At 51.8% G+C, this 21,472-nt stretch overlaps 1 protein-coding gene across 2 annotated transcripts in view; it reads right to left on the bottom strand.

Moving 5' to 3' along the window:
* The window catches only part of SMAD3 (SMAD family member 3), a 114,935-nt gene that overhangs the window by 42,099 nt on the left and 51,364 nt on the right, over nt 1-21,472 (bottom strand). The window contains exon 1 of one of the 2 annotated variants that reach the window (XM_057303815.1): nt 17,958-18,757. The exons of the other annotated variant lie outside the window; for it this stretch is intronic. The gene's annotated coding sequence lies outside the window, so the exon portion shown is untranslated. Of the gene's footprint in view, nt 1-17,957; nt 18,758-21,472 lie in introns of those variants that run through there. 2 annotated transcript variants of the gene reach the window in all.

Here is a 21,472-nt window from a genome sequence, read left to right as displayed (position 1 = left end):
GTCCTCTCCTGCCCTTCCTCCCCACCTCCCTCACCCCTCTGAGTCTGCCTGGATTTCCACCCAGCCCTGGGGCCAAGCACAGCCACCCCCCAGCACCATCTCTGGTCTCCAGGCCCCACCTCCACAGACCGACCACCTGCCCGGGGCCTGAAGAGCACCTTTCAAGTCTGGTCTCTGCCAGGATCTTTTCCTATCTGAAGAGTGCGTGCCGGGTGTACAGGTGGCCACTCACTGCTGCTCCGAGCATCCAGAGGGAGAGGGCTTGAGGAGCCAGTCTGTGTCTGCTGAGGGCCTACTATGTGCAAGGCACCTAGTGAGTGCCTCAGTTTTCTCAACTGTGCAAAGGATCAAGGACAATGGACCAAACCAGAAAACATTTAAGCTTCTGTGTGCAAGAAGAGCAGGGGAAATGACACTCCACAGTTTGTGCATATCTGCCCTAATTTTTGTTTTACAGGCATTTTTTTCATTTCGCTTTTCCCACACCTGCCTCATCTTCATTAAAGCAACATCGACAGTTGCTTTCTATAACCACGTTCTTCGCCAAGCGCTTGATATGTATACCCTTTAATCCCACTTTCCAAAAGACACCGAAGTTCAGAGAGGTTAAGATTCTCCCACAAGGTCACACAGCAAGCAAGAGAGCAGAATTAAACTCTCAGCTCCAAACAGGAAAGCCCAGGGTCTTCCCGCTGTGTCCTGCTGTTGCCTTGCACACCCACTTGCCTTGAAGGGGGACAGGCAGAAACGGATGAAACTGGGAAACAGAACTCGGATTCCAACTCCGGCTCCTGTCTGAAGCCTGGGTGACCTTAGGCCAGTTTCCTGGGAGAAAGGGGCTATCCGGGAAGACTGTCAAGGGGTTCATGTGAGAGGCTACATGTAGGTTATTTCCTACGCTAAATGCTACACAAACTTACGGTGTCACCTATCACCTTTCATTCATGGGCCAGAAAATACTGCCTAATGAAGCTGACCATCCACCCCTGAATTTTTAACTTATTCCTGGAACAAGCTGGTGATAAGCTCAGGAGACTGTAAGATATGAGAACATTCTAGAAACATCATCTGTGGACAACCTATGGGGACTTTTTTTTTTTTTTTAATAGTACGAGCAGCTTTCAGCACAGGCTGAGAGATTAATAACTTCCTTCCCAAGCCTCCCAAATTTTGCCAACTCCTACCTCACAGATTAAGGTCTTAGGCAGTTGTCTGGGTCCCCCAAGTCCCAGTTCCACTATTAGGGACTACATGTCAGTTATTCCTACTCTCTGAGCCTCAGTACACATCTGTAAAATGGGGTCACTGCTCTGACAGTCTGTGACCATTAGTCAGAGGCTCACTGGTTTTTCACACACACTGAAGACCGCTCAGTGACATTCTCCGGAAAGAAACAACAAAGAAAGCACACTTCCAGCTCCCCAGAAACATTGTTCCACTCAGGCACCTGTTGGGAGCTGCCCAAATGCCCAAACAAGGTTGTGCTGGGGGAACACAGCTGCCCCGGGGCACTCCTGCCCCACCGTGGGCCCTTGGCTTTGTGAGGATGAGGGAATCCCGAGGCGCACTTCCTGTCCGCACTCCAGCCCCCCTCATACACGCAATGCTCTGGGTAGAAATCACAAATGCCCGACCACAGAAGAACGGAGGGCAGGGAAGGCCTATCTGCCGTAATGTTCCACAGAGCTAGAAGACAAGGTCAGGCCCTTAGAAGGCCATGGAAGGTAAGACTTCGACCCTGCTGCAAATCTGGCCCAGTCCCGTGTCTACAAGCACGGCGGGCCCACCACGCTTAGGAAGTGGTGCCGCTGACTGCTGATGGGACCTCAAAAGCGAACCCACTCCTGGCCGTGACACGAAGTCCTTCTGTGTTCTGCGGGTACCGCTGCTCCGTCATCACTGAATATGGACGGGGTTACTGAATGAAGCGAAAATCCAGGGCCAAAGGAATTCTGTACAAATACTTGGAACTTCCAAATCATACTTAATAAAAGAATACTCCTCCATCAGAAACTTGAAAAACAAAAATAAAACACAAGCGTACACATTTTATAGAGATCGCTTACTTCTGATAGTCTTAGCTGAAATTCTTTGCTTTTTCAAACATGAAGAGCAAAACTCCCGTTTCCATCTGTACAACGAAATATCACCCGGCCGTAAAAAGGAATTTACGATTGCAACAGGCAAAAACATGGAAGGATCTGCAAATAATGATGCTAGGTCAAAGAAAGCAGACCCCTGCCCAGGAAAAGAGTATACCCCGTATGACTCCATCAGAAATCTTTAGGGAATTAAAACGAATGTACAGTGACAGGAAGCAGATCGGTGATCGCCTCGGGCCTGGTAAAATTACGAGGGGCAGGAGGAGGACTTTTGGGGGTGACGGACACATTCACCATCTTGATTGTGGTGACAGTTTCAGGGGTGCGTATATACGTCGGACACATCAGATTGTCCGCTTTCAACATATGCTGTGGATTTATGTCAATTACATCTCAATACCAATGTCTCAGCTCTGATGGGAAAGTTATCAGAAGCCGGATTTTAAAATGCAGCACAGAAGCAAAGGACCCAGACATATTCTTCCAACAGCCTCTGTCAAAAATGTCTTCCTCTGCTCATTGCGTGACAAACTCTGAAAAGAGCCGATACTGAAACACGAATGGGTTACATTATGTTCTAAAAAAGTCTGACAGACATACGCGCTAAAGATCTCGCTGAGAAAGGAGTTACGGCCTCTCTGCTACATTCATGTCTCATCTACTCCATTATTCCTGTGAAAACGGGTGCAGATTCCTTACTTGACATGAAAAGTACCACTCCGGGCCAACACTGCTCCTAACAACTGTTCACTAACAGAAAACCCTGAAGGGCAAAGCATCCCAAAACAGGTCACCAAATTTCAGGTTGGCGTTAGAGAAGCAGTCGTACTCAGAGACCCTCACCCCTTCCGTGGTGGTGCTGGGGCTGGGGGCCCAGAGACCTGGCTCTTCTGCCTGGAGCTCCGGTTTGGCCGGGAGCGACCCGGTGAGTAAAGGGACGTGCCAGGGAGAACAAGGAGGCTGTTCAGGTGCAGGAGGAAACCGCTGGGTGTGCCAGAGGCTGAGCTCTCTCCTGCACGTGGGTTCATGTCCCCAGGTTCCAGACCCATATGGTGGGCCTACCCGCTGAGCCACAAGGGCGCTTTCATGAGCGTCGCAAGGCTATTGTGTAAGCTCTTGTAAAAAAATCGCCTTTACAATCTGAAGTCCCTACAGCTTTGCTGTTATTTAGCATGGTGGTTTTCAAAGGTCTTCAGATGCCAGCAGCCTCTACATTCACTCGGGCCTCTGGACTCCTTTAACCCAGCCTCCTAGTCCAAAACAAACCAGATGTCCTATTCTTAGTCAACCAAGAAGACGGAGATTTTGGGGGTTTGGAGGAGTACATATCAGGGAACATCATTTAGAAGCTTCTTATCTAGGACACAGAGCAGAAAAAGCACTGAACACACTTAAGACTGACGTGGGGGGTGGGGGGAAGCAAAGATGGGGGGCAGCATTAACAAGGTGAAAAATAGAGCGTCACCAGTCCTGAAAGAAATGCTTTCCAACCCGTTGGTGATTTGTCCTCAAAAGTTCCGCAGAAAGACCTAGTTTACTGCCAACCCAGCCCCGGGGTCGAGCATTTCTAGTACAATTTCACGCAAACCATGGAGGCTCAGTAAATGTTCACAGATGGTGATGAATTCCTACTTCTGGCCAAGTACACAGGGCACAAAACCACCCCTAGCTATTAAACATTTGAATGCTGATCGTCCTGAAACAATGGGGGAGAAAAAAAACCACATGGAAGAATGAACACACAAAAGGAAATGAAAAATCAAACAGGTTAGCATAGAGGGTAAGAGAGCAGTGGAAGTCGATTACCTGGCCTAGGACCTGGCTTCTCACTGCCCTGCTGTGTGGCCTTGAGCAAGTTACTTAAGTTCTCTGTGCCTTAGTTGCCTCAAATGATCCTAGCTGTCGCTATTATCCCCAATTTGAAAATTCACGGCGCAGGAGAGTGGAAAATGTGAGTGACATTTCACAGCATCAAGGGCAGACTCTGCAAGAGCTGCTACCCTCCCCCCAACTCCCCACTCTCAGGTGAACAGAGTCTTTTTTTTTTTTTAGTCAGAGCTCAACTGTCTTTTCTGGGGGGATCCTGGCTGCAAATCCATCTGTCAGACGGTAGAAATAAGCCAGTACCTGCTGGGCGTCCCTCAGACATAAGAGCCACAAACCAGAAAGGTATGAGGCCCAGGAGTCCAGGGCGTATGCAGCAGGTGGCCTCCAGACATCAGACTTTCTGGCAATGAAAGACCAGCTGAGAGGTCCTCCAAGCCCACAAGCACAGGATGCAGAACTCCAGTAGAAAGATTAGAAAGTTCCCCCATGTACAGCGTTGAGCACAGTCTGCTCCTCAGTGACTTCGGCCTCCTGGTCCTGGCGCGACTTTCCAGGACCAGGCAGAACCAAGTGTCCCCTGGCTGGCATCCCTCGGCTCCAGCTTCTTCCTGAGATGAGGAACCTAGCCTCCTGAGTTCCCATTCATCCCGGTTCTAATCTCAGGGCGAGACGCATGGAATCACAGCAGCGCGACATACAGAGTCCATCAGCGTGAGTAAGACACCACTCGGCCCCAAACATTAAACAGGGAATGTGGCCTAATGGAGAAAGTGCTCTGAACATAACAGGTGCTCAATAAATATTTATCGTGCGAATGAATGCTCGGTGGGAGCCAAGTCAAGCTTCTCTCCCCTCTTCCCCACCTCGCTTGTGGTCAATCTGGGCAATTTCCGTAAGAAACTTGCCGTTGCCGGAATTCAGAGACACACAAGACCGCCACCATTGGTCTAGGCCGGAGGTCGAGCATGGGCGGCAGCCTACAGATGCTGTTCTTGGCCTACGCTGTGTTTTTAAGATGTTTTCATTAGTTGCCATCTTTTAAAAGCTCAGAGGTTTCACATGTAAATGTGGATTTGGGGCATCTGGGGGGGGGGGGGGAATCAGATCTGGCAACGTTTGGCCACTGGCTGATGCCGAGTCGCCAAAGCCCCTTGAGTGGAAATGAAGGCTGGGTCCTGCTCCGTCTTCTCACACCGGGCTCCACTTCCTGCACTCCGCCTGCCCTCCTGAGACTGGAAGCATCACTTTGTACCAAACAAAATGGAACCCAAAAGGACAGGGACTGGCCTTTGCGGGCCAACCACGGGCCCATTTGGGACGGCCGCGTTCACACCTACTGGGCTGGTGTCATCAGTGACGACATCCCCCTTCACTCTCGGAGGCCAGGCTGGGGTAGCAAACTGTACAGTCGCCCTGGGCCTCCCCCAGCTCTACGCCAGGCTGGCTCCCCGCGAGGATTCTGTACCCAGAGCCCTCGGAAGGAAGGCCACTTGCTCTCTACGCAGCTTCCTACCCTGAAGATTTCAAGCTTCCCGTGGAGTCCACTCCACAAACAACGTCGCCTTCCCCTGCCCTGCCAGCTCACGTGGAGCTTCCTGATGGCTCTGGAGGCTGTGGCAGTGGCCAGCCCCACTGAGCGCCGGGGGAGGCTGTGGAGGGATGGCCGGGACCACACCCAGAGCGCTTGGGGTGGGCAGATGTCAAGAAGCAGCGTAGGGAGAAGAAAGGAGAACAGGGAAAGAAAGGGGTCTAATCGCCCATCCCACCTTTGGAAACCACTTCTCTTGCCTAGAGTCACAGGGAGAACTAAGGCCACCACACCCTTCAGCCCCACTTTCAGAAGTAGGGAACTAAACAAGAGAGGATGGTGGCTTTTATGAAGAGACAAGTCATCCATTCATATTTATTGTCCCTTCCAGAACCTTGCACCCTCTTGGATCAAACCCATTGACTTGTCAGGGCCAAGGGCACAGTTTCTGCCTGTGCCTGCAGGCAGGCAGACTTACCAAACCTTTAGCTGAGTGAAGTTGGGTCAGGGTTCCAAAAAAAAAAAAAAATCTGGTTACCCAACATTTTGGGGGGTCTTACAGTATAGCCAGGCAGTACCTCGTTTTAGAAGGGAAGCTTGACAAGTCACCGGGACAGGAAAAACAGGCAATGTGAGCTGCCTTTCATACCAAACACTAATACCCAGCCAGCTCCGGGACCTGCTGCATTCTTAAGGATTTCCTAATACACCTGAATTCCAGTCTAGGCTAACAGGGAGGCTTTATATTTAACCCTAAAATGAGAGCATTCCCTGCCTGGTCTTTAAAGGGTTAAAGGCCAGGACCTTAAGGATTTCACTGAGGGAGGAGGATAGCAGAACAGCCCCCTCCCCATAATAAATCTTGACCTTTTATAGAAAAACCTGAGACAACTAGATATCCTAGGGCATCTGAGGCTTATCCCCCGCCCCCCAATTTGAGCAAACAGAAGAAAACCTGGGTCTTAAAATCCTTAAGGTACCACGTGAATTTAGATTTAGAAGTTAGACCTTCTTTTCTTGCAAAGTGAGCGTATCACAGGAATGTGTTTCCAAGCTTCCTCCGGTATAGCTGGGGCAGATGAGGCCAAGCCCACTTTATTGGGCACCGGGAGAGCACAGAGAAGACCCAATCTGTGTCTGAATGGGTTCCTGACACTCCCAGCTCTCAAAGGTAACTAACTCTGTAAATAGGCCCGGGGAAGGGCTTTTGCTTTGAAGCAGGCAATCGGCCCCAGTTGTTTAAACACCCACTAAAATGCCACCAAAAAAAAAGGATAAAGAGAAAACACATCAAAAGAAATGATATGTTACATCTTTCCCGATCGAGTCAACCAACAGCTTTGGTTTGGAGGGTTAACGGGATGGAGCTTTTAACCATCTTGCAGGGAGGGGAGGAGTCGAAGGGTATTTATAAATTCTCAGCTGGCTTTGGCCAGGGCCGCTTTTATTGATCTAGACAAACACAGATTATGATGCCTGACATGACTCGTGTATACAAATAGCCATCTGAAAACAGTCACATGCCTAATTGAAGGAGACAGGGGAAAAAAAAAAAATCAAAGGATGGACAATGGAGGAACAAAAAAAAAAAACCAAAACCCCCAAACACCCGCCCTGACCCACACAGCACTATTCCGGCTGCCTGGAGAGGCTGAGCAGGGCTTCTCCTCTGAGGAAGGTGGATGTTTACTTACGCAGAGGAGTTCGCTTCCCTTGGGCGCAATTGTCCCAGGGAGCCGCTCAGCGAGGCCATGACTGGGAAGAAGGAACAGCAACCCCGGCCAGCAGGCTCTCCCAGCACACTCTGCTCCAATGGCAGGCCCGGCCCTGATGTCATGCGGGGGAGCAGAGTCCCAGGGACCGGAACAGAGCAGAGGGCCATGAGTAACGCCTGGGCCTCACTCACGCAGGGGGTTTCCTACGGGAACAGTGGCTTCCTGACATCCCAAGCATCCCCACCCGGAGCAGGATGAAGCCTGAAGGCCTTTGACAGATCTCTGGCCAGCAACCCTGTGGACCCACAGGGAGGCCAGCCTCTGCTAGAGAGAGCACTTGTCCCCATCCACTGGGCCTCTGGCGTGTCGGCCCGGAGCTGCCCCTTCCGACGTCTGCCCAGGGTGCAGGCACTGAGTGCGAGTTTGGGAGGTCACAGGGTGGAAGGCGGGGAATCTGATGACAGACAACACCGCCCTTCCTAGGAAAGGTCTGACTCCTGAGAGCTCCCATTTTCTCTGTCACTAAGAAAAAAGCACTAGCCCCCAGAAAGGAGAAATCCAAGGGGAGAATCTAACTTCACAAGCTTGTTCCAGACTCATGAAGAAGCAAGACATTTTGACCTGTCATTCAGGTCCCCAGGCCATTGTGCCTGGTCCACAGGCATTGTGGCCAGATTTCCAAAAAATAATGAGACTGGAAAGAAATCACACACCGCCCCCAATAAAACTGGTAATGGCTAACATCACACACCTGAAACATCTGTTGAAGATAAAAAGTAGATTGGAGAATCCTATCTTGTCGGCAACAATGAAAAACTGCAAAACACACGGGGGGGAGGGGGGGGCTAAAGCTCAGAGGAAAAAAAGCTCAACATAAAAGTGAAAGTAGCTAAAACTTCAGGCAGTGAAAGTCATTGACTCAAAACTGATGAAAAAAATTAAATAACTCAAATCATGCAACATTTTCCCCAGGAAAACTGGACTTGGCGGCCAAAAAAAAAAAAAAGAATCCAAACTGGCACAAATTAAAATCAGTACCAAGAAGAAGAAAGCAAACAAAAAGAGAGTTTTCTTGTAAAGTGTGCATGGAAATGAACGGATATTAATGGAGATAATTTCAGCTTGAACAAAATAAAGAACTCTGGCACGGTTACACTGTGGTACTCACAAAAGGGCTAAGATACTAAATGGACTTGTAGTCAGTTTAAAATGGTAAAAAGAGTACTGTATGGTGACTAACATAATAAAATGAAAATTAAAAATTAAAAATAAAATGGTAAAACGAGAAATGTCCTAGACCTTTTCAGGAAAGACAGTCAAAGGTCAAGCCCAGGAGAACACCTCCCAGTTTCCCTGAAGAGGAAGCAGGACCCCTCCCACCCCTCTGGTGTGCACCTGTCACTGCGCCCAGACGGGGACCAGGCCCTCCCGTGCTGGAGGATTAGACCCCAGCATGAAGAGTAGACACGGCGGCAAAAACACCTTCAGCCACCAGGAGATGGCCTTCTGGTCCCAGCAGTGCCACTGACCTGCCCCTGGCTGGGTGACTACCTCTCTCGTCTCGGGGACACACACACAGGCTGACAGCCTGCTTGCTAGGAAACCCTAAGAGACCATGGGGCTGGCTCCACTTGGAAGGCCCAGTGACCTCCAGTTCTCCACACTGGGAGGAGGATGGGGGGTACCTCTGTTGGGGCGGAGCTCAGGGTAGGAGGACAGTGAAGGATTTTAATCGTTCCCTCTCTGTATGTTCTGTAAGCCTGTTACAGTTGTGATCAAGGCAGTGGGGAGAGGTGGGGAGGGAGGGAAGCATTACAGAAAAAAGCCAAAACACCTGCTCTAAGGATAACGGACTCTGGCACACGCTTACTCACACGAAAGGTCCAGATGACCTGGGAGCTCGGGACGGCACAAGCTCAAATTTGTAATCAAGCATGAGGGGTGGGGTCAAGTTTTAAGTCAAAGGTAGTGGATTTAGAATTTTGGAATTTCGGTTTGGGAACAAGTGGGTTTATTCTCTTTCTGAAGTCACATTCCCCTGGCCTTGGGTATTCACGCTTCTTCTTCCCAAATATTGATCATTTGGTTTGGTGGTTCAAACACATTCCAAAGGGGGCAATTGGACTTTATAAACAATAGGCTACAAAATCCCGGCCAGGAAGGACACACACCAATTTCAGGATTGTAAATACTTGTGAGGAGGGAAGAAGACGAGGAAGAGAGCAGGGGTAACAGGAGACCTTCGGCAGAGTCTTATTTTTCTTAGGAAAGGAATAAGACGTTACAGGCATCCGAAGTGCATATGGAAAAATACTGACAACTGTTGAGTCCGGTGGAAAGCGGGCAAGTCATAATTTACCTATCACTTGAATGTTTCACATCTGTAGGCTACAATGAAAGTACCCGCACAAAACCCCAACAACAACAGACCAAGGCCAGGAACTGCTCCTGGCGTCTTGGAGAGGGCGTCCGAGCCAGCACAGACCCAGCAGAGAAAAATCCAAGTTCACAGCCCTTTGGTATGTAAACACTTAGGACATTCTTGGCCTGAGAGTGTATACAGCAACATATTAACTTGTCTCTGTCTTCTACATTTTTGTTATCATAGGGGGGAAAAGAGGTTATTTTTTTTTTTTTAAACAAATGAGTGGAAGGGAAAAAGAAAACTATTTTTTAAAGAGGGCCTACTTGGTACCAGGTGCTTTGTAAGACGTTCTGGGGATCAGCTCATCTCATCTTGACAGTGAAGAAGGGTGCTTTTCCTAAAGGAGGGAAGGGAGCTTCCCAGGGGCAAAGCCGCTGGCCCAGGGTTACAGAGGCAGCAGTGGCTGAGAGGAAAAGGCTGGCCCGGGGCTGCCTCCTGGACTTCTAGTACAGGGAGGGGGCCCCAGGTGAGAAGGACTCACCAGAGCCACCCTCTCTCCTCTACCCACCCCTCCTGCCCCCCTCACAGTATCCCATGGGACAGCCAGATCCCGGATGGCCAGCCCTTGGGACAGACAAGGAGCCTTCCCAAACACAGCACTTCCCTGCCATCTCTCCCTGCCATTCCAGAACCAGGCCAGCTCTGTTCCTTGCACCTCCCCAGCTTACACACCACTCTCCAAGACAGGGCCACCCTGCACGTGTCTCCTCCCGCAGGACCCTGGGAGGGTCTGAAGGGCTGATGGCTTGGGCTCCAAACAGTCCCTTCCTCTGCCTCACCACCACATTCAACTTGGCCTCTGTAGCCTTCGGTTTCCTCATCTATAAAAGAAAGGACCCGCCTCCTGGGGTCACTGGGAGTAGGAGGTGCTCTTAGAACAGGGCCTAGCACTGCCTGGTGCAAATATTTACCATTGCTATCATGGTCCTTAACACCCACACGGAAAGAAGTTTTTTCTCAAGACCTGGACTTCAGACTTTTTTTGGGGGGAGCGGGGGGTCACGCCTTTAGTAACTTCACCCTTCCCCATGGCACCTGGTGTCAGCGGGCGAGGGAAGGAAGCCCAAGGGGCTGGGCTGGGGTTAAGTGCCCACACGGGAGAGAGAGCTGTGCCACTTGAAGGATGGGTTCCTCCCAGCCCTTGAAGACATCCTGTTCGTGAGGAAAACGATGGAGCAGGGCCGGGAACTCCCAGCAGCGGCTTTGCAGAATGTTCTGCCAATTCGAGGTCTCTGTGCATAACACACGCACACACACGGGGGAGAGGCCATCACGGGGCTTCACCTCCACCGGGTCAGGGGCAACAGCATTTCACAAAAGGCCTCCGATGGCCCAACGGCATCTTAAAGCCCCCGCTCATTCGTCGTAGGGAGCCTCGGAAAGAGCTCCTGCTGCCACCAGCTCCACACTGACACACATTCCCTGCTAATTAACCACAGGCCAATTTTCCTCACCCAACAGCACATCCCCCATGTGCAGGGCTGGGGCTCGGCCAGGGGTGAGCCTGGGGAATAACCAGGCTCGCTAAAGTGTGCCACGTGGAAACACCGCAGTCTGCACGCCGAGTGCGTGGCAGAGGGGGGCTCCCACCGGATCACCCCCAGTCTCACAGGGAGCATCGCCTGGGACATGAGCTCATCTCCGTGCTCCGCTGAGCGAGAGGCTCAAGCTGGCCAGCCCCTGGGAGAGCATAGGTGACGGCTGGGACGTCAGAGCTCCGGCTCTAGCCCCAGCTCCGGCCTTCCCGCTGTGTGACTTCAGGCAAGTTACTTACACTCCCTGAACCTCTCAGTTGCCTCATTCAGAAAACGAGAAGGTTAGAACAGATCATTCTGAAGTCCCTGCCAGTTTTCAGATGGTTGGAAAAGTTCTTTCTTGCAGGGAATATGTGAGTCGGTCTTACTTTCCCGAAATCACAGACTTGAGTGAAAACCAAAGCCACTCTTGGGTGCCCCTCCCCCACACCCATCTGCTAGAGTCTGTGAGTTGGGTCCTGAAAAGTCCTCCCAACCCTGTTCTAATTTGTAGTTAATTACAAGGAACTGCACTTACATTCACTTTTGGGTTCACAAATGGAAAATACTAATGACTTTGTAAATTAATTTCAGATTTGGCTCCATAATTTCTGGCAATAAGCTCATACTTTGTTTTCCTTCTCGTTGTTTTTAGAGGCAAATGGAAACTCAGCCCACCCCCCCAAAAATACATTAAAAATTCCAATTACGTTTTTCTAAAGAAAAAACAAGAAAAGAAAAGGCAATATATATCGGCATCTGGGGCAAACTTATGTTACAGCATGGAAGATTATGGCTGTAAGCCGGGAAGTACGCAAACGGGCCGAAGGGGACATGGTTTTCCTCGGGCAAGAACATGATTACAGGTCCTGGAGGGCTTTTCCCATCACCAGCAGCTCAGCAAATGCAGTCAAGTTCACCCTTCCGAAAAGTCAGACTGTCACGGCGACCCGCCCGGAGAGGAGGCAGGGAGGCCCTGGTCTCTGCTACTTTGGCGGGGCTACTGTGCTGGGTCCTGCGTGTGGCACTAGATAGATGGAGAGGCCATAAACAAGTGTTTCAAGGAAGTGACCAGGAGGGTGAGGCGGCGCAGAACACAGGTCAGAGGAGGAGCAGACAAAGACGCAGGCGATGCTTTGCAGGGAGGAGAGAAGTCCGAGTGGACAGGGCAGAAAACCCAAAAGAACAGAAGACTTACTCATGGGCTGTCCTAAAGGGTGGGGAAGTTACAGGGGAGCCGATTTCTGCTCACCTCGAGGAGTTTACTAGAAGGAGAGAAAGCACACGGCAATGCCTTAGGGTGACGAGCGGAGGGTGTGGGCAGCTGGCGGACAAGCCCGCCTGCCATGAGAGCCCGCTGCCTGGTTATTCAGTACTGTGCAGCACGGCCCCTCAGCCAATGCGTGCACCACTTCTCCAAAGACAACGACCCAAACCTACTCGAAAGTTCATCTTCCTCAACAGGGAAACAGGAACTCAAAGGTCATGCAGCTAATTAGCACAGGTGCATGTACCTGAACCCAGACCTTCTACCCAGTGCTCTTCCCCTCTCGTTCCCCTACTCCAGAGCCTTGGGACCCCCACCTCTTGGATTGGAAGGCTGGGCTTGGGGGTCCTGTCCCCTCGGCCCCCACGGGAGGCACAAGGTGTCTACCCTGGTCTAGCTCCATCTTGCCTAAGGAGGGATTCCCAAGGGGGCCAAACACCATGCAGTGCACATGCCCCCTCGATTTTCCATCTCAGACAAGGGCAGATAGTAAGGTGGCTCCTCTCGAAGCCCCCTGGCAAGGGTGGTGGGGACAGAGGCATTTACCTAGCAAGTGCTAAATTCTAAGCGTGCCGCTTTCTGGAAGGTACGGTGGAGGTCAGGCTGGGGTTCCCAGCAATGGGCACTTCTCGTTCAGACACAGAGCAGAAATGCATTCCCATGTACCCAGATCAGTCCATATGACTGATCTCTCTAGGACTTCCCCCTCTATCAAGTCAATGGCTTGCTAGTTGTTCTCCAAGACCCCTTCGTGTCATGAAGTCCCATGTCTCTAAAGTGGAGGACCTCTCAGGTGGCCATCAGTGTGGACTGGGTTCTCTGCAGGTCTGCTTAGGCTGCCAGTTCCATGGAAGAGACAGCTCCAGCTGCCCCCAGTTTAGGGAGCACACCCCATGTGTTACACCCTGACTAACGAGGGAAGAGGGGCAGACCAGAGGAGCAGAGAGACCGGGGCGGGGGGGGGGCGCACACGTTTGATTTCTCTCACACTAATACAGCATTCTTAGCCAGGTAGGATCCCAAAGCAACATCGTCTCCTGGGCAGGCTGGTCTCTGAGGAGGGTGGACCGGCTGGCCCTGCCCCCCACCCCCCACCTTACAGTGGGTAAACCAGAAAATCAGACAAGTGGGGCTTCACATCAGGACCAGTATCGAACCGCGGTGACAGAGAGCAGTCAAGTGGCTACGTCAGGACTCTGGAGAATTGTGGGACTTCAGAAAGTAACGTGTCTGTGCCTTAGTTTCCCCCTCTTCACAACAGGCCTGGGACGACTCCCCAGTGCCCGGCACACACCAGATGTCAGCCATGATTCCACAACACCCAGTCACTGCGATTGCAGTGATTGAAAATAAAACCAAACGAGCACACTCAACAACAAAAATCTGAGAACGTAGCTCAATGCCCGGCAAACAGAAGGAGCTCGATGCCTGACTGCTGGCTAGACAGACAGGCAGACAGACGGACAAATGAATCCAAACCCCTTTGTTCTGAGGGCTTCCATCTTCCATTCAGCAGCCTTGATAGAGAGCGGCACTTTGAGCCTCAGGGTCCTGCGCTGGACGGGGGGGGGGGGGGGGGGGTAACGGGAGTGCTTCCAAGGGCTTTTGGGAGGTCCCCCCATGCTAATGACCGGGATCCTCAGAGGTAAAGGGGGCATCACAAGATAACACCCAATAATTCTTGCCCAAAGCATGCATTCAGTAAATATTTGGTAAACCAGCGAGTAACTGCGTGAGCGCACACATGCCTTCCAGAACTTACTCAACACCAGCTTCCCCGAATTCTTGGGAGCTCCCCAGGCAGAAACTCTCAGTTGCTTGGAGGCTCATGAAATGCACGGTGTTCTCAGCTGGTGGGGGAGGAGGAGGCCCCAGCTCACCGGCTTCTGCCACGGCTGCCCATCCCCAGCTCGCCACATCCCCCCACTAGCTGTCACCAGCCCGGCCCCCAACGGCAGAATAGGGTGTCTTTCCAGCAGAACCTGTTGGAAAGAATTAGAAAGAATGCTGCCTTTACACACATATCCCCTCAACCGAAGCAGCCCTAGGCCTTCTGAACGGACATCCCGAAGCCCCTGTTGAACAGGCCAGCCACGGTGTTCCTCCCGGGCCTCCGTGCTCTCCTGGGGTACTCAGCCTACATACGTGCGGTGTGCCAAGCTCTCTGCTCTCTGTGGAGGGGGAAGAGGACTGGTGAAGGGAACGCTCTGAGGTCAGCAGGCCCAAACGCCAACTCCACCTCTGACCGTGACCTCGGGTAAGTTGCTTGTCCTCTCTGGGCCTGTTTCTCATTTGTAAAACGCATCTGATACTGACCACACAAGACTGCTTTGAGGCTTAAATGGCGTAACAAAGGTAGGGTGTCTAGCACAGGACCTGGGACACAGCAGACACAGCAGACACTCAGCCCTAACAAACCAACCCCAGAGCTGTGCTGTCCATGACGAAGGCTGCCAGGCACAGGCAGCCACGGAGCACCTGCAGTGTGGACAGTCCGAAGCGAGATGTGTTCTGAGTGTGGGGAACACATTAACGTCAGAGGCTCGGTAGGGCTTTAGAAAAGAACATCAAATAACTCGTTCGCAAGTTTTATTTGAGTACATGCTGGAATGAAGGATTTTTGACATACTGCGTTAAATACGATACTACTGGAAATTAATTTCACCTTTTTCTTCCTATATTTTAACACAGTTACGAGAAGATTTTAAATTGCGTATTAGCTCAATTATATTTCTGTAACACAGCACTGCTCTAGGACCGTAATCAATCAACAGATATTGTTATAAATGCTATTCTCTCCCCACAAAGACAGGTTCCTTCTAGAGAGAGGACCCCTGTTAGCTCTTCCTCTTTTTCCTCCTAGCACATAACACACAGGGCACACCAAAGTGCGCTCAGGGATCTTTAAGATTTCACTCTGCACCAGGAACCACGTCGATGTGTGAAAAGCATACACTGGCTCATTTAATTCTTCAGAGACCCCGGGCAGTAAATGCTAGTCCCCATATTTTACAGGTAAGGAAACCAAGGCTCAGAAAGGTTTAGTGATTTGCCGGAGGCCACTGGACGGTCAGGGTCAGGTGGGAGCCCAACCCTAAGTCTAAGTTCCTCTCCATTGCCCATGAAACAGGCACACGTCCACACTCCTTGTCCGTGTGAGGCCTTGAAATCATACACATCCTAGAAGACCTCCAGCCCCAGCGATGCCCTGCTTCCCATCCCCACCCCTACTGCCAAAGACTTTCCCAGCAAGTCAGAAATGACACACCACCGAATGGAGCCCATGCATAACCATGTCCACGTCTGGCCCAGGCTGGGTTAGCTCACAATTAGTCACATTTTTAAAAGGCTGAGTGGTAGGGAAGGTGGATTCTGTTTTGTGCCTGCGAACTTCCTGTCCTGGGTACAGGCAGGAACCCGCAGACATGAAGATCCAGTGAGCAGCAAAGGGCCTGATACGGTATTTTTCAGAGGAACTCATCAGCACGGCTAAACATTCCTGAGTTGCAGAAGCTCAACTCCTCCGACTCCATTAAAGACCATCTCTTTGGGGCACCTGCGTCATTCACTGGGTTAAGCATCTGCCTGCGGCTCAGGTCAAGATCCCGGGGTCCTGGGATCGAGCCCCGCATCGGGCTCCCTGCTCAGCGGGGAGCCTGCTTCTCCCTCTCCCTCTGCCCTCCCCCCTGCATGTGCGCGTTCTCTCTCACCAGCTCTCTCGCTCTCAAATAAAATCTTTTAAAAAAAGTTTTGTATAGAAACCACCTCCCTGCCACTCCGGGCCCCTAGTGTCCTCTGGGCTCCAGCTGTCCACTCCGGCCCAGGCCCAGGCTTCTGTACCTGCCGGTGGGGAAAGGCCCCAAGCCGGACATGCAACAGGAGGCCCGTAAGTGTGTGTCCTCGGATGAGCGGGTGAGGAGACAGATGTATAACGGAACCCCGTAAGGGCACAGAAGACACAGCCCCGTGTCTTAAGGAACTCACGGGACGCAGTACAATGAGGGACAATGACAGCAGTGGACGCGAGCTGCCCCCGACCACCTGCCAAATGAGTCCTCAAGGGGATGCAGGAGGAGTGACGGTCCTCTCTGGTCTGCCCTGTACCATACGGGTGAAGACTGTCTGCAGGTCAAGCTCAGGGAAGGGACGGGGGAGGGGAGGACAGGTAATTTGGGAAGGCTTCCAGGAGGAGGATGCGCCTGCATAAGGAGCAGCGTTCAGACAAGACCGGAGGACATTCCGATGGTTGGCTGTGTCAAGCCGGTCACTTAACCTCTCAACCTCTCGGTTTCCTTTTTTAAAAAGGGGGAGGGACGGCAGGCAGAGAGGAGGAGAAAGAGAAAAACAGAACTCCTGGTAGACGGTTCACATTCGACCTCAGACAGGGTAAATATTTACTCATGCATTCATGAGCCTGGCTCTAGGTTTGAGCCACCCGGGTTTATGCTGCTGTCTGGTCCTGATTTGAGGCCCGAGGTGGCCAGCGTTTAGCCCATGGCACAGAGTCCGGCCCTACACCTTGTCTGTCTGCGGGCTAAATGGATCCCGTTTGATGGCAGTGGAAAAAGTGACCGCGACGATCGCCCTGCTGCTCACGCCAAGACACCAGGGAGCCGCAGCACGTGACCTGCCCCCCCCTCCGTGTGGGGACACCCCAGCATGTGTGCCTGTGCGGGGAGTGTTCATCTCACCCTCACCGGGGAGCTGGAAGGGAGGCACGCTGTCCCCCATTCCTCGGATGGGGAAATGGACACTCAGCTAAGCTGCACAAATCACACAAACTTACCCAGAAGGGAGACCTGCCCCAGCCCCGCGAGACTCCATCGTCCCCTCTGCCACACTAACCACGGAGCCGAGCAAAACACTCACGCGTCCAGCAAATATTCACTGAGGGCCTACTGTGCGCCAGGCATGGTCCCGGGCACCAGGACAGAGGACACGGGGATACGGCCATGGACAGGACAGAGAAGGTCCCTGTCCTTGGGGAGCTGGTGTTCCGTATGAGGAGATTGGCCCAAAACAGACAACGCAAGATTAAGATCATTCCAGGAGGTCATACAGGTCTGAGGGAGGAGGCTGAAGCAGGGTCAGCCACTGGGGCGCTTTAGCGTGAAGGTCCGTAAGAATCACCACAAAACATGTTTAAAATACATGCTCCCATACGGTACCCCAGGGGTTCCACTAGACGTGGAGGGAGAAGCCAGGAAACCCACGTCTTTAGTAGAGGCCCAGGAGAGGGGGAGGCCCCGGGCTCCGGCCTCACTCCGCCACACGGAGCCCCTGCGGACAAGAACGACAACGCGTGCCTCAACGTCCTCACCCTTAAAAAGAACATCGTCACATGGGCCTGGACCACCTCGCAGGGTGGCGCTGAGCCACGAAGGAGGCTCGGAAGGTCAACTGTCGAGGGCTGAACGAAGAGGCGTTGTGTACATTCTCAAATCCTCCTCCTGCTGGGAGAGGACGCAGGAGACCAGCAAGCAAGCCCCCGGGGACCCGGGGCTCCTGTCAAATGTGCAGCTGCTCGGCGACAAACACCCCCGCGCAGAACCCACCGAGCCAAGTGAGAGAACTCTTACTCAAGCGTGGTTGCTCAACGAGGGCCGGGGTGTGTGGGTTTCCATGCAGTCGGCCCATCCTGTGGGAACCCAGCGTGTGGGGTTCCTGGTCAGGCGAGCGGCTGCAAGAGATGACCCCACGGCCCGCGGCCCGAGCCCACTTGTTGCTCTTATGGTCAGCGCGCTTCGTCCAGCAGTGACCTAACCCCAGCGCCAGTGAACTCAGCAGCCTCTCCTGTTATGTGAGGCACCAGCTCGCATTTCAGGCCGTTTGCTCCCCTGGGCATGACTCAGAGAGTCAGTTGTCTTAAAAAAATGCTTTTCATATTTCAAATCAAAAATAAATACCACGCACTCTGGACGCCAGCCATCACAGATGTCTCTCTGTTGAGCTATTAAAGTGAAAAGGCCCAGGGAGGACGAAAAAGGGGTTAATTCCGATCATCCCGTCCCTGCGGCCCTCATTGATGCCGGGCTGCAGAGGCCAGGTCACTGGGCTGATGTCTGGCACGGGCTGGCACGGTGAGGTCAGAGGTTCACGCGCTCGTGGGGACCGGAGAAGGTGAAAGGCAGGTGCTCTGCGGGGCGATCCACTAGAAAACAGCATGTGGGTCTACACAGACGCGAGCAACGTCACCCCAGAGGGGCCCTCGGTTGCTGGCCACAGCAGGTCTCCATCCCTAGAGAAGGCAGGCGGGTCGGAAGGTGTGAGGCTGAGAGGTGCGGGGGCAGCCACGGGCAGGGCCGCACAAGCCTGTCCAGCAGGGAGGGGCCCTGCCCCGCAGGCCCGCATGCGCCCTGACGCCAGTGGGGCCCCTGGCACTTTCCTCCCAGCGTTCCCTTCCCCACCCCCCCATCCTGACCCACCCACGCCTCTGGCCATTTGGCTTCCTGGGTGGGGTGCCCACAAGGAGAGAACGCCCTGGTTATAACCCCAGAGTGGTTATACTTTCCAACAAATACACTAGTGGCTTGATTTGTGTTTCAGCTTCTTGCAGGTTAGTGGAAGTGGGGAGCTCTCACTCCAGGCCTGAACGCCCCCCCACCACCAAAAAATGAGGCTTCTGAATTGGAAAGGCCAGGCCCAGCTCCCAGGTAAATTCCCCAAGGTCACGGGCTATCTTCTGGTCACCAGCCTCCTCCTGGCCGCCCCCATGTCCCATCTGTCCTTCCAACCCCTCCAGAGGCATCCTTTTCTGGGCACCAGAGTGTGAGGTTTTTCAGGGTGCTCCAAGGCCACCCTGAGAGAGAAATACCTTTGAAAGCTGAAGTTAACCAAACTTTAGCTTCAGCCGTTTTCCTCAAAGATAATAGATTGTTTTTCTAAACACCGAGGAGCCTCCAGTCCCTGGGGCCCAGATTCGGAAGGGAGTTCCCACGGCAGAGGTCAGAGAGCTGGGTGAGCTGCTGAGGTGGTTGGTCGGCTGGGTTGCTGAGACACCCCAGGACAGCCACCAGCAATTTGTCCTTCCAAGGGAACAAAAGCCTTAAAATAAAAGCAACCTATTTTCCAGGGATTTGTTGTCAGTCGTAGTTGGCAGGGTCTCCGAAAAGTTGGTAAACAGGATATACTCTTTGCCCCGTTTCTAGACTTTCTGGATACTCTGGGATATAGATCTTGTGCTCTCCAGATTAGCAGCTGGACCCATCACGTTAAATTTAGAGGTCCTCCACCTGAAAAGAAGTCCGAGGGTTGCAGAGAAACACTGAACGTATCACTTAGAAATACAATTAAAAGACTGTTTCAAAATAAGTTTATCCTGTTTCCCAACTTTGTGGCGTCCTATAGGTCGGAGTGCCTTATGGACAGGACGCCAAGCTATAACATTAGAACGCTGGAAGGAGGTGATGATACCATCATATTGCGAATGGCGACTGTTAATGAGCATTTATGATCTGCCCGGAATTGTAAACCTCTTACACACGTTGCCATTTAATCTTTAAAACAAATGCAGGGAGATATTTCATCCCTACTTTACAGACAAAGAAACGGACACTCAGAAAGTTCAAATATTTGCTGAAGTCCCACGACTTCCAAGAGGTGGGGCCAGGACCTGAACCCTGGTCTGTATAACCCTAAAGCCCTATGCTTCCCACCCTCCTGAACGGTCTCAGATCAGAGGAACATCACGGCAGTGTTTTTCTCTTCATGAGAAAACGCTCCCGGTCCACGAAGTGATTACTTTCTTAAGATTATCAGATAAATCCTGCCTTAAAAACAAGTTTAAGAAGCCTAGCTACCTGCATGGCCCTCCAAGTCCCCTCATCTCTCTGGACGTATTTTTGGCAACGAAACTAATATATATCTCCTGAGGCCTCTTTTGGCTTTAACAAAAGGCACCTCCCCCCCCCCGCACCCCCAGAAGATTTCACCAACATCCACAAATCCTCAAGCAGGAAACAGGCCAAAGGATTACTGTGAGGAAAACAGTGCTAGCTTACTCACTCCCAAACCCTGATGAGGACAGAACAGAAAGCAACAGAAAGCAGCCACCCCCAGCTGGACGGGGTCTGGGAAAAGAGCCGGAGAGCAGACGCACACAGCACCCTCTAGACTACCTGAAGGGCCCCTGAAGCTTCCAGATCAATTTCTCTTCTCTGAGAAAAAAAGTACAACCTTCTGTTTCTGTATTTAAAAAGTGAAAATCTTTCATTTGGTCATTAGACAAACGTCTGTTACACGAATCCTCTGAAATATTAGTCACATATGTGCTTTGATGAATGAATGGACGGATGGATGGACAGACAGGCAGACTCTGGAGTCAGGCAGATCTGGGTCATAACTCTCGCACTGCCATTTACCGGCTATAAGTGGTCAACTTAACCTCTGTGGGACTCCGTTTCCTCATCTATAGAGTTCAGACCTCAGACAAGTGCTGGAAACTTCTGTCATGATGAAAATGACCTCTTCCGTATTGGCTCACGTGGTAGCCGCTAGCCACATGTGGCTGCTGAGGACCTGAAATGTGGCTAGTATGACTGAGGAACTGGATTCTAAATTTTAACTACCTGAAATTTAAACAGCCCCATGTGGGTAGTGGCCACAGAATTACGTAACACCGCTTTCTACTGTGGTGATAAGAACTACGTAAGATAACATTTAGAAACTGCCTTGCACAAGTCCTAGAGGGAAAAATCCATGAAGATGTGGAAGTCCTACCAGTGGAGTTTTTTTTTTTTTTTTTAAAAAGCACACCAAGAAATGGGGACACTAGAAGCAGACAGAGAGATACAAGGACATTTTAGAAAGACCTAAAGGAGTGAGGGACTCTACTGGAGTCATTCCTTTAAGTGCATAAACGAAATGGCTCGAAGTCTGCTGTTTTATTTACAAATGCTTGTCAGCAGATCAAGAGAGAGCCGTTTTAGGCCAACCTCGGTTTTTATAGCCCTAAACACCCCAGGACGAACAGCCCCATAAGCAAACTCTCACTCCTCAATAGAACCTTCCATCCTAATGGGTAGCCCTCCCCACCCCCCGGCCCAGCTGCAGCCTCCCCGGGGGCCTCCAGGGAGCTGCCCACCAGGCCCCGAGC

This window comes from Ursus arctos, unplaced genomic scaffold (assembly GCF_023065955.2).
Source record: "Ursus arctos isolate Adak ecotype North America unplaced genomic scaffold, UrsArc2.0 scaffold_28, whole genome shotgun sequence".
Lineage (NCBI taxonomy): Eukaryota > Metazoa > Chordata > Mammalia > Carnivora > Ursidae > Ursus > Ursus arctos.
The sequence above is the reverse complement of the archived record's forward strand: the minus strand, read 5'-3'. Positions and strand labels throughout refer to the sequence as shown.